Source organism: Solanum pennellii, chromosome 10 (assembly GCF_001406875.1).
Source record: "Solanum pennellii chromosome 10, SPENNV200".
Lineage (NCBI taxonomy): Eukaryota > Viridiplantae > Streptophyta > Magnoliopsida > Solanales > Solanaceae > Solanum > Solanum pennellii.
This window is the reverse complement of record NC_028646.1, coordinates 24,724,716-24,738,907: the sequence shown is the minus strand read 5'-3', so window position 1 is coordinate 24,738,907 and position 14,192 is coordinate 24,724,716.

Sequence of the window (14,192 nt, the reverse complement as noted above, 5' to 3'; positions counted from 1 at the left end):
AAATAACTAGCTAAATTAAAGGAGACGACTAACAGCTTCAAATGTTGGAGTTTATAAATTAATAAAAGTAACTAGGGTTTACGTGTTCCCCACAGGTTCCTAACTTGATAATTCTAACTATAACAATTCTCTCCTAGTATCTTGCATGCAAAGTAATAAGCTATGTATTTCTAAATCCTTGGTCCGGCATCTAGAAAATTTCACTCCGCACCTTGGTCCGGCTACGTGTGTTGCTATACTAACCCTTACCTTTACCTCATATTAAGCATCATATTCGATATTTGACTAAGTTATTACCTCGTACACCATAAATACTAGCCTATTAGATAGTATACACTAAATCTATTTTGATAATTCTTTTCCTATTATCTACCTCTTTGGTCCGGCAAGTAGCACTAAGGCGAGTTCTAACGTTGGCGATTCGTTAAAAAGACTTCTAAGCGAAAGAATTATCAATACATGCAAGACACTATTCTAGAATTGTTATTTTAGTTAGGTTTTACCTCATTATTCGCCTATGGTTCCCACAACCCTAGTTATGGTGTTTAGTTACCCATAGTCATAATCACAATACTCAAATATGTAATATTAGAATTCATGCACTTACTTCAATGAGAAAGAATAAGATACAGAACTTCACTTGATTAATCAACAAAATCACCAACAATCAATTACTGAAATTAATTGAAGATTAAACATTCTCCAAAAGTGTAATAATAATCACCAAGTCTAATCTACAAAAGAAGATCAAATAACCAAGAGTCTAACCCCAAAATCAAGGTTTTTTGAACTATTTATAATAAAAAAAACCTAATTAAAAAAGGACTCTATTTGCTGGAAATCTGTCAAAACGCGGCTGGATAGACGGACCTAGCGATGGGACGTCATGGTTACGACTGGCCGTCATAGACTCCGTCGTCCTATACTTGTGCAATTCTTCTGCTGCTCTCTTTATTACCCTTGACGGCAGGTATGACGGATCGTCACAGGCACAACGGTCCATCGAGGGTCTCCGTTCCATAACACTTGAACTCTTGGAATTTGGGTGCTGGGACTACTTCTCTTATCTTCATGACGAACAAGCAGGATGGACCGTCATGGCTACGACGGTCTGTCACGCACTCCATAACCCCACACTTGGTCAGACTTCCCCATCTCCTTCAGCACCTTCACTACGATGCCACCTACGCACCGTTACAGGCACGACAGACCGTCACAAGCTCTGTAGGTGGTACTTTTCTGCAATTCTTGATCAAAAACCTCCGCATTCATTTTTTAGACAGATTTCACGCAAATAAAGAGAAACTTACATAAAAATTAATACAAAAAGGCTTTTGGACACACTAAACTTAAGAAAAAAGCATTAAAAATACCGTGAAACCACGGTATATCATAACCCTCAACTTTAATTCGTTTTTTGTCCACAAGCGACGCACTATGACTCAATACAAAATCTTTGTACGATAGTATCCATGTTTTATCTTTCGCAATCATTTGGCTATAAATCCCGATCAGTCTCATCATATTTATGCATGCTATCACTATTAGGCTTGAATTATGTGGAATCAGACCATGACACAGACTCACCATGCACTAACACCTATCCTCTTCAATTTCTCACTGAGGTGCTAATATTTCCGATATTGCAACTAGTGTCTTCACTTCAAAACAATATCCTCATTTTTCACGCAATGATTTCAGTTTGAGTATTACTTTTCAATACTTACTCCCAGAAAAAATTCACTCATTCATACATATTACCATAAGCTTGCCCTCACTTTCACTACTTTAAGTTCGCTATACAACTTTTAGGATCACGATAGGACTTTCTTAGCTTGTAACATAGGCTCAGGGTTAGGTAGGGTATATTTAGGTATACTTCAGTGACTTTTTTCCCTCCTTGACATATCGGCTAAACATACCTCTTTTCATCATTTTATTTCTCCCAATTTCCCTTATTATTTTACCTTGTTATTTTCCCTTCTTTCTTCATTTGTGTAAGTGACTCTCTTCTTTTCTTGCTTGTATTTATTGTATTTTTTTATTTATTTTTTTTATTTCACTTTTCTTTCAACTGATTCTTGACTCACTTTACTTTTGTTCTTTCTTTCTCTTTGTTCTTTCAACCCCACTTTCCAGAGCATTCCTCATAATAGCCACCCTCAACTCATGGATTTGCCATGAGTCAAAGTACACAATACCCAAATTTGGGTCAGGGCCATAAAAAGGTTGTTTACTGCATTAGTCACCCTCAACTTATGCTTTTGGCATAAGATGAGGTGCACATGTCCAAGGAGGGACCAGGGCCAACACATTATTCTCAGAAAAGATCAGTTGGGGTGAAAAAGAAAGGTCTAGTTTAAGCTCAAATCATTGGATCAAAGAAGGATTAATTTCTTTTTTTTTTATTTAGGCTAAAAATGGGCTATTTTGAACAAGAGCCTATAATCCTTTCCTAATTGTCTATTATGGCTTACTTTTAGTACGACTAACCTAGCAAGTTCTAGCTCAGTACAAATAGTGATCTATTCAAATCTTCCTCACACTCACTTGAAATCTCGTTACTCTACCAGATTATACGACACCTACTTCAAATTTTAGACTTAGGGTCATGCAGTGGTGTACCTCTATGTCATGCTTAGAGCCACACATTTATCATTTAATATGCCTAGTCATGCATCATTTTTATTTCATCAGGATATCATTTTAGCCATCATGCTGCAGAATTAAACTATGTACACAAGATATTGACATGCTGAGCAGTAAAAATAATTAGTCTCTTGGGGAAAAAGAACACAAGCAAGAAAACCCCAAAAGTGGATAGTGAATTGGGCTACTCAGACTTCACCCTAGCACTCACTTTCCATTTACCCCACGCCCAACAAAAATACATGCAATTGTCCCCAATCCATAAAAAAATTGAAATACAAGAGTGGTAGGTGAAGCAAACTTGGGGCGCAAAGCGCCGACGATCAGCAAGTTGATGGGTACGGTTCCCCGGAACCCACTACCTCTGTAATCTGGACACCCTCAGTAGTGTCCTCAGCAACAACAACACTATCAGCAGTGCCTCCCGCTATCTCCACATTGCTTGAGCTAGATGCCCAGCAGCTAACTCTGCAGCCATCATCCGACGCATCTCCTCATTAGCAAGTGAGGCTCTCCTCCCAGCCTCCATCTCGTGGCTCTCCTTCTTTCGTGCTCGAGCCTCATCCTCCTCTCGACCCCTACGCTTCTTCGCATGCTCTCGAGGGGGAGGTGGTGGAATCCCAGAAGTATCGAATAAGCCCGCCATCAGTGTGTCTTCAGTAGGCTCTGCAGAAGGAAAGTCTCTGACAAGTATGAAGTACAAGCAGGATGGACCGTTGTGATTATGACGGTCTGTCGTCGATGTCCATTGTGGGACACTTGGAAAAAAGCATGGAGACCTTTAGGAGAGGGGTCTCTGACCGTCATGAAGGTTATGCGGGACGGACCGTCGAGGGTATGACGGTCCGTCGTCAATGTCCGTAAGAGGACACTTGGAAAAAATTGGAGACCCTTAGGAACAGGGGTCTTTGACCGTCATGATGGTTATGCAGGACGGACCGTCGAGGTTATGACGGTCCGTCGTAGATGTCCGTAAGAGGACACATGAAAAAAATTGGAGACCCTTAGGAACAGGGTCTCTGACAACAAGAACGGTTGTGCAGGACGGATGAGGACACTTGGAAAAAGTTGGAGACCCTTAGGAACAGGGTCTGTGACAACCAGAACGTTTGTGTTGTACCGACCGTCGTGGGAACTATGGTCCGTCGCATGTGTCCGTTGCTGGACACTTTCTGAAATTTGGACAGTGGGGTGTTGGGGATGTTGGGACGGACCCTATGACGGTCCGTCGTGGGTACGACGGTCCGTCATCGGGATCTCATTTTGTCATTCAGTGACAGAACAGGGGATGCCACAATCATCCCCTATGACCCAAATGGAATTTTTAGTGTTTTAACCTACATGTGTCTAACCCAAATACCTAGTAAACTAGCAATGCTAAAGCACCTATTTTTAGAGTTTTAACAAGGCAATTTTGAGGATTCTCAACCTACGTCAGACAGAATATGTGTTAAAGAATGAACCCATCAATAAGAATTAAGCTAATACTAATTGATAAAAAAAAATGCAATTTAAATGGGTAGAAATCAGAGACACATACCTGAGAATTTGAGAAAAATAAGTGAGGAAGGTACTTGGTGATCAAGTAAAGAACCACACCAGCAGACTCCGACTATTAGAGAGTGGATTTTAAGGAATTGAGGAATGTGGGAAAATGATCGGTCGAAAGAGAGGTAGGAAGTTGGAAGTTGAAAAGGGAGGGAAGTGGGAGGAAGAGGGAAGGAAATGGGTGAAATGAAGGGGGTGGGGTTTTTAAATGTTAAGAACATTTTAAAAAAACCCACCCGGGTCGGGTCGGGTACGCTTCATTATTGACGCGACGAGTCCCCGACGACGGTCCGTCACAGTTGTGACGGTCCGTCATTTGTTCCGTCGCGTGTGCCCTAGTTTTAAAAATAACATAAAGACGTACCTAGCACGATGGATTCATGAGACGGTCTGTCCCTGTCGTGACAGGCCGTCGATGGGTCCGTCAGTGACTGCTTCAGAGTGATTTTCTGCAGAATTTCCTGGTGATGTGCCTGCAACTTAAAAACCCATTAGTAGAAAATGCTACCATTACTAAAAAGAAAAACTATAGGTATTGGGTTTCCTCCCAACAAGCGTCTGATTTAACGTCGCGGCACTACTGATGACACTTGATTACTCAGCCTTCATCAAGATGGTATGCCTCTATCACTTCATTCACTGATGCAGTATGCCCAAAATAAAGTTTATTCGTTCTCCATTCACCTTAAACCGCACTCACTCCTTGGTTTCTAACTCAACTGCTACATGAGGGAATACTTGGGTAATCAAGTAAGGGCCAGTCCCTTTGGACTTGAGCTTGCACAGAAGCCAACGCAACCTAGAACTGTCTAAAAGCACCAAATCCCCAACCATAAACTCTCGTTTTTCACTTTTTAGGTCATTATCCTTTTTCATCTTTTCATTGTAGGATATAGCAGATACCGATTGGAGCTCACCGCTCTGCCTCATGGACCTACAAATGTTGAAGGTCGCTTATTCATTGTTCAACCGAAATTTCATCTGCCCCTTTTCCATATCAACAAAGGCTCTACCCGTACCAAGGAATGGCCTCCCAAGAATAATAGGCACTTCAAAATCGACTTCACAATCAAGAATAACAAAATTTGCCGGAAATATGAACGACTCCACTTTTACTAGCACATCGTAGAGTATCCCTATAGGCCTTTTCACTGTTTGATCGGCCATCAGTAGCCGCATCGCAGTGGGCTTTGGGTCACCCAAACCCAACTTCTTGTAAATCGAGAGGGGCATGAGATTTATGCTTGCCCCCAGATCACATAATGCTTTCGCAAAAAGTAATGACCCGACTGTACAAGGAATAGTGAACGCACCCGGATCTTCTTTCTTTTGTACGAGAGATCTTGTAGCAGTAGCACTAAAATGCTGCATTCTATCATCATCCTCAAAAGTGACCGACCTTTTCTTTGTAACCAGATCTTTCTTAAACTTGGCATAATCGGGCATTTGTTCTAGAGCTTCTACTAAAGGGACATTGATAGAAAGCTTCTTTAACATTGTTATAAAACGCCGATATTTACCATCCTCGGTCTTTTTCACTAATCTCTGAGGAAAGGGGGTGGTGGTCTAGGAATTGGAATTACCTCTATAGGGACTTCTGCATCTTTTCCAGTGCTATCTTCTGCTTCACCACTACCCTCTACCACCTTATCATTAGCCTTTCTCACATTTTCCTGATTAGACGGCATAGGTGGGTCAATGGTTTGCTTACCACCCCGAGTAGTGATTGTCATACATTGTGCATCATTTTTCGTATTTTGGACAGTGTTGCTAGGAAGAGTGGGTTTCCGTGTGTTCACAGTCACAAATAATTTGGCCATTTGCAACTCAATCTGCTTAATCGATATTGCATGTGTATCTACTTTCTACCCAATACCCTCTAAATCACTCCTTACCTCTTTAATGTGCTCCTCATTAGCATCGAACCTCCTCATCATTTTGTGCAGCATATCCTTAACTCGCGCTATACTATCTCCACCATCCCTAGGAGTATCTTCACGATTTTGAGGAGGGACATAGGGTCCATTCCTATCATTTCTTTTACCGTTGTTACCCCTGTTGAAGTTGTTGTTGCGGTTGTAGTTTCCATCTCGGACATAATGACCCTCACGGTTATAGTTACCATACATCCTACCTTGGTTCCCTTGACCTTGACGCCAATTATCCTGATTTGAGCCTTGGGCACTCGATTGGAAACCCCCCTTCTGCTCATTTACTGCATAGGAATCCTCAGCATAATAGCATTTATCATTTGGTGGTGGTCTTTTAGACAAGTAGTTAACTGCATTTATATTTTCTGCACCCCCAGTGATATGTTTTAATACCAACCCAAGCTCAGTTCTCATCTGAGCCATCTTTTCACAAAACTCATCTGTGGCTGGGTTGTGAGTGGATTGCACTGCAAAGGTGTTTCTCCCAGTATCTGACTTCCTAGTACTCCAAGCTTTATTGTTCCGGGAGATTTTCTCTAACTTTTTAGCAATCTTAGCATAAGGACACTCCCCATAAAAACCACCCGCTATAGTATCCAACACCGCTTTATTATTATCATCCTGTCCCCGGTAGAATTATTCCTTCAGTGACTCATCATCTATGCGGTGATTGGGGACGCTTCTCAAAAACTAGGTGAATCTATCCCAAGAACTACTAACTGACTCTCCTAGTAGTGCCACAAAGTTGTTCACTCTGTCTTTGTGGTTTAGTTTCTTGGAGACCGGGTAGTAGCGTGCTAAGAAAACGTCCCTTAGTCGGTTCCAAGTTAAAATTGAGTTGTAAAGGAGCTCAGTGAACCAAATAGCAGCCTCTCCCGTCAGTGAGAGAGGAAACACTCTTAGCCCTCTTACATCCAATTCCAAGTCAGGCCTGCCTACACAGCTTTTACACACTGCCCTTACCTTAGCTATATGGGCATGTGGATCCTCAGAAGGTAGCCCTGAAAACAAACCTCTGACAGTGAGCATTTGCATCAGGCTACTAGTTACCACAAAGGTGTGGCCTGGTGGTAGAGGGGGAAAGACAAGTGGCCCATCAGAGTCTACTATATTGTCATAGCCTCTATAGTATTCTTGGGGACGTGGAGTGGGGTTCTGTCCACTCTGTTGGTTCTCACCCGAAGCATCGGGTAACAACTGACCATGAACATCAACCGGAGTAAGGATGTTCTGGTTTAGATCATCATCATAAATATCCAAGTTTCGATTCATGTTGCGTAGTGTGCGCTCTAATTCGTGATAGTAGGGAAACAAGGGTTCTCTAACTCTCAGTGTATTTGGCATATAAGAAAGATGGTTCTGAAAAAATCAAAAACAATAAAACAAAGTAAAATCAAGAAAACATTGACTAAACTACAGTAATAAGTTTTAGTTAATCTAAAAGCTACTTTCCCCGGCAGCGGCGCCAAAATTTGATACGCTCAAACTTATTTCTCAACTAAGAAGTAAAGCGGTCGTATAGAGTAAAGAACCAAACTAAAGAGGTTGGGATCGTTCCCACGAGAAAATAGTTCAGACTTAACTTCAATCTATTATTACTACTATTTATGCAAATTATTTCCTTTGAAAGCAAAGACAATAAAAGGTTTTTTTTACTTCTAAATGAATGAAAATAACTAGCTAAATTAAAGGAGACAACTAACATCTTCAAATGTTGGAGTTTAATAAATTAATAAAAGTAACTAGGGTTTACGTGTTCCCCACAGGTTCCTAACTTGATAATTCTAACTATAATAATTCTCTCCTAGTATCTTGTATGTAAAGTAATAAGTTATGTATTTCTAAATCCTTGGTCCGGCATCTAGAAAATTTCACTCCGCACCTTGGTCCGGCTACGTGTGTTGCTATACTAACCCTTACCTTTACCTCATATTAAGCATCATATTCGATATTTGACTATGTTATTACCTCGTACCAATCAATACTAGCCTATTAGATAGTATACACTAAATCTATGTTGATAATTCTTTTCCTATTATCTACCTCCTTGGTCTGGAAAGTAGCATTAAGACGAGTTTTAAGATTGGCCATCCGATAAAAAGACTTCTAAGCGAAAGAATTATCAATACATGCAAGACACTATTCTAGAATTGTTATTTTAGTTAGGTTTTACCTCATTATTCGCCTATTGTTCCCACAACCCTAGTTATGGAGTTTGGTTACCCATAGTCATAATCACAATAATCAAATATGTAATATATGAATTCATGCACCTACTTTAATGAGAAAGAATAAAATCCAGAAGTTCACTTGATTAATCAACAAAATCACCAACAATCAATTACTGAAGTTAATTGAAGATTAAAGATTCTCCAAAAGTGTAATAATAACCACCAAGTCTAATCCACAAAAGAATCTCAAATAACCAAGAGTCTAACCCCAAAAAAGAGGTTTTTCCAACTATTTATAAAAAACAAAAACCTAATTAAAAAAGGACTGTATTTGCTGGAAATCAGTCAAAACGCGGCTGGGTCAACGGACCTAGCGACGGGACGTCGTGGTCAAGACGGGTCGTCATGGACACCGTCGTCCTATACTTGTGCAATTCTTCTGCTTCTCTCTTCATTACCCTCGACGACAGTTATGACGGATCGTCACAGGCACAACGGTCCGTTGAGGGTCTCAATTCCATAACACTTGAACTCTAGTAATTTGAATACTGGGACTACTTCTTTGATCTTCATGACGAACTAGCAGGACGGACCATCATGGCTACGATGGTCTATCATGCACTCCGTAACCCCACACTTGGTCAGACTTCCTGATCTTCCTTCAGCAGCTTCACTACGATGCCACCTACGGACCGTCACAGGCACGACGGACCGTCACAAGCTCCGTAGGTGGTACTTTTTTGCATTTCTTGCTCAAAAACCTCCACATTCATCTTTTAGAAAGATTTCCTGCATATAAATAGAAACTTACATAAAAATTAGTACAAAAAGGCTTTTGGACACACTAAACTTAAGGAAAAATCATTAAAAATACAATGAAACCACGGTATATCATAGAGTCACTAAATTTGTGCGCCTTTTGGTTTTTAAGACTACATATTTAGTGGAGGACTATGTCAAGATTTACGATATTGAGATAGTCAGGTTGCATGGAATTTCTTTTTTTATCATCTTAGATAGAGGTCCTTAGTTTACCTCATATTTCTGGTAGTCGTTTTAGAAAAGGTCTTGGTACTTAGGTTAATCTTAGCATAACATTTTATCCGTAGACATATTATAAGGCAAAGTGTACCATTTAGACCTTAAAGGACATGTTGAGAGTTTGTGTGACTGACTTCAAAGGTAGTTGGGATGATCATCTTTCTCTAATAGAGTCCGCCTACATAGTAATTACCATTTAAACATTCAGATGGCCCCATTATGAGGCAGTTTATGAGCATAGATGTAGATCTATCGTTCGTTAGTTTGAAGTAAGTGAAGTAGCCTTGATAGGTCCAGATTTAGTTCATGATGCTATGAAAAAGGTGCAACTCATTAGATATAGATTTAAGACAACCTAGAGTCGCTAGAAGTCCTATGCATATATAAGGAGAAGGTAATTAGAGTTTCAAGTTGATGATTGAGTTTTCCTAAAAGTGTCACCTATGAAGGAGGTAATTAGATTTGGAAAGAAAGTGAAGCTCCATAATAGAAAGTAGGCCCTTATAAGATTTTAAAAAGAGTTGTTCAAGTGGCTTACGAGTTAGAGTAGCCAACAGCATTAGAAGAAGTGCATCCGACTCTTCACATTTCATTGTTGAAGAAGTGTGTGGATGTTCCAACATCTATTTTACCTTTAGAAAGTGTGACTGTGAAGGATAGTCTCACTTATGAAGAGATACCAGTTGAGATCCTTAATTGTCAGGTTCGAAGTTGAAAAAAAATTGCTTCAGTTAAGGTTTCGTGGAGGAGTCAGTCCGTCGAAGAATCTACTTGGCAAGAAGAAGAAGCCATGAAGTCCAAGTATCCTCATTTCTTTCCTTCCGATTCAATTCCAGTGTGAGTTAATAGTTCATCTTCAGTTCTCTTTCCTTCAGATTCATTTCCAGTGTGAGGTTATAGTTCGTCTTCAGTTTTAAGTCATTGATGTGAAAATTCACTCTTAGCGTAGTGTTCCTTCAGTTTGAAGTTTCATTTTTAGCGTATTTGCATGTCATATGAACCTAGTTTAGTCAGAAATCAGTTTCAGTGTTTATTGAAAGGGTTTGCAACTCTTTCCCTCCCTGTCCAGCTATTTTAAACTTCATTCAAGGACAAATATTCCCAAGGGGGATATAATGTAACCCCCCCTCCCATTTGTTAGAACTACCGAAATGTACATTTTTCAGAAGTTGCAGGTCCAACCCACGGTTGTCTCCCATAGACAATAGGGTGACTCATGATATGTTTTGGTGGTCCGTGGTTCATCACCTACAACCCCCGTTAATGAACACCCAGAAATTCAGCTAAGGGTTAGCCCACGCCAAGACCGACAGATCGTAGGTCATGACACGGTCCGTGTGTCAAACACCAAGAATATAGTCCTATAATATCATCGAAAGTTGACCATTACGAACCATTGATCCATCCATGGTTCGTTGGTGATCCCGACAACTTTTAAGACAAGGGACGTTTGGTCCTTTCCTTATGTGTTGGACCCCTAAACATCATGGTTTTAGTAATTTTAGCCTATTAAACTAAATAGAACTTTCCGTGGTAAATTTTTTATAAAACAAGTCATCAAACTATGAGAAAAAAGAGAAGAAGGTCGACAAGCCCTAGTAGCGGAACACAATCGGTTTCATCACTTCCAACAGCAAAATCTAAAGATTTCTTCGTGAAATTTGTCACCAGGTATGTGGGATTTCACTAGTGGTTTCCTTTCGTCCATTATATCCCATAATTTAGAATCTTTCTTCCTTTAATACTACTAAAACCTAGGGTTTTTTTAATGTTAGAATTTTTGGGTTTTAGGTGTTAGAATAATCTAAAGCAGAATATCATTTTATTGCTCAGTTTATTGTATTATATTCAGACCCCTAGATATGTAGTTCTTTTAGTCCATAAATTAGCTAGGTAACTTATTTCAGATATACATGCCTCATTTTTAATTGTTTCATTATCAATACATTCAGTGAAACTGTTAATTACATAATTAATTGGGAGAAGCTTAATATTGAGTGGACTAAAGTTAGTCATCCTCAATTCCCCGAACTACGGGCCTCGTAGGTTGTAAGTCCACTATGTGGGGATCAGTTTAGTGATCAATCCAGTCATTCCTATATATCTATGGCAGGGTATATTGGATCCTTTCAATGGGGTTTTTACATCGGGCTCCATATTTAGCTCATGTGGTTTTATGTCGATTATAAGTAGCTCCCTTACCGTTAGACTCTATTGCATAAACCAGGTTATTCGTTTTAATTCAGATTTTAATTTCAACATATTATAAACATGGTCATTGCAGTCACTTATTTCATGTTCAATATTTCCACGTTATCATACTTATACTGTATCATTGCTCTATTACATGCTTTGGTTTAGTTATGAATATTGTTTAGCATCACATTATAACACATGCTCTGTACAATTCAAATACTGACGCATACTCTTACTACATCTTCTCATGATGTAAATTAAACTTTTCAGCTTCCAGATCACGCATAGATAGGTTCTCGATCATCAGCTTAGGAGTATGAGTGGTGAGTCCTCATTTTTTGAGAACGACAAACATGTTCCTTTTTTAAGTTTTAGTTTCTGTTTTTCTAAATTTAGCTAAGGCATGTCCCAACAATTGTAGTAAGTTAGAGGCTATTTTAAGACAAAGTTAGAATCAACTTTTGTATTTGAGTTTTGAGTTTTCATTTGTTGTTGAATCATTTCACATTATTTATTAACTAGATTCCTCAAAGTATTCATGGATTCAGTTTGTTATTAAGTATGCTTATGATATACCAACAGGATTAGCTTAGGGTCACTAGTGATCATAGGTTCCCATGTCTGTATCTTGGGGTAGTTTTGCGGTGTGACAAATAGTTCAAAAAATAAAATATTCTTTAATTTTATTCTTAAATGTTTTCAAACAAGATTAGTGTTGTATGTCAATAATACATTTAATATAGACTAGAGAAAGAGTATCATTCAATTCCCCAGTACAAAAATATTGAATTAATTTATTATAAATTTGCCAAATTTTGAATTAATTATATTCAAATGGTAATACAATATAATTACTCTTTTATTTATTGCTTGCTAAGGTATGTGACAGGTGTATACCAACTCAGACATGAAGGGAGTATCAAAAGTTCTTAAATACTAAAAACGATCCTTATTACATCCTTTGCATTTCATAAGGTATTAGGCTTTTAAATTACCTTTTTCTTTGTCTTTTCCTTTTTTTATTTTCCCATCTTCATGTAGGATTATCAGCACACCGAGTATATTCACGCCCTTAATCTTGTCAGGTATAATCCCAAATTCAGTCAGAGTTTTCTTGTTAATTGATATACATATCCTCACTACATATGATAATATTTTTTAAAAGTAGATAAATATCTCATTTGTGTCAGAAGCATTTTTATGGTGTTATTTTACTCTTTGTTAATTCCTGATTCACGGAAACACGTAGGCAACGGATGCAAAACGTTTTTATTGGAAAAAGCTACCTACTTGAGGTACAGTGGAAGCTACCTAGTGTGGAGACTCTCCCAAATTAATAGCCATGTTTAGGGGTTTAGTTTAATGAATTTAGAGTTCCCAAACTTGTTTTTAAAAAAATATTGTCTGTTATATGGTCTTGTAGAATTGATAACTTTTGAGTTGAGTTAGGCACACATGTTCATTTCTTTGTAGAATAAAATGTAAGATAGAAGTAGAAGGTATCAAGTGTTGGTTTCCATTTATAAACAGTTAATTTGGAGTAGGAAGATGACTCAAACAAGAATCTCGTGCTCAATTATAGCAATTGTCGAAGGAGAACGAGGAAATAAATTTTGAGATAAATACTAGAGTACATAGTGTTAACTGCTAACTATCATTTCTAAACATAAATATAATTAAGGTGATTGTTTTCTTCTCAAATTATGGGTGAAGTAAATTTGAAACATAACACTAATGGATTGAAACCAGACAGTGCATCAAATACTAATGGGCCCTGCTAAGATTAGGTAACTCTTTTTTCCTCTTAGGAGTTTTATTTTTGTAGAAATGTTTTCGAAATTTGAATATAAGTACATGAGATTGTAATTTTTGGTGCTTCTAAATACTAACATTTCAGAAAGGAGATTTGTTTTTTTATCCTTCTTTCTTAACTCATTAGATTCTTACATTTGTACATAAAAAACTATTTGAGACCATATTAGCATTTTCCTGTTGTAGGATCTATTTAAAAAGAACCCTTCAAAGACACAATTTATCTAATGCTATGGGTAAGTGTTGGGTTTTTTATAAGGTGCGAATGAAAAAAGAGGAAATGTGACTTTTAAAAAGATTTTTGTCAATTCAGAAGTGTTGCGACTTTTATGAAAAATTATGAGTTGTATGAAGAGTTGTGAAATTCCTCAAGAGTTGTAACTTTTATAAAAATTTGCGACTTTTCAGTAAGGCAGTGACTTTTATAAAGGGTTGTGACTTTTCCAAAGGGGTGTGACCTTTTTGATAACATTCAATAAGCATCCGTTCACACCACCCTCTGTTGTTTATAACTAGGGGGTTTCCTTTTATTTTTAAATAACAATAACAAACATTCTAAACTTCTTCTTCTACTTATAAATCCAATATTCTTAGTGTATTTTACTATTGTTGAGTAGTTTCTTGACACCCTGGTTTTGAATACTAATACACATGTGAGTATGAATGTTCTATTGTAACACCCCGTATCCAAAACAGACCACAAACTAGCTTTTAAGAAAAATCTGCAGGTGCAACCAATGGGGCCATCGACGGACCGTAGACTGACCCACGGTCCATCCTGCACATTCGTCAACCAGGTCAAAAAACCCCAAAATCACAGCCCACGAAAATTTGGTTAAGTCAT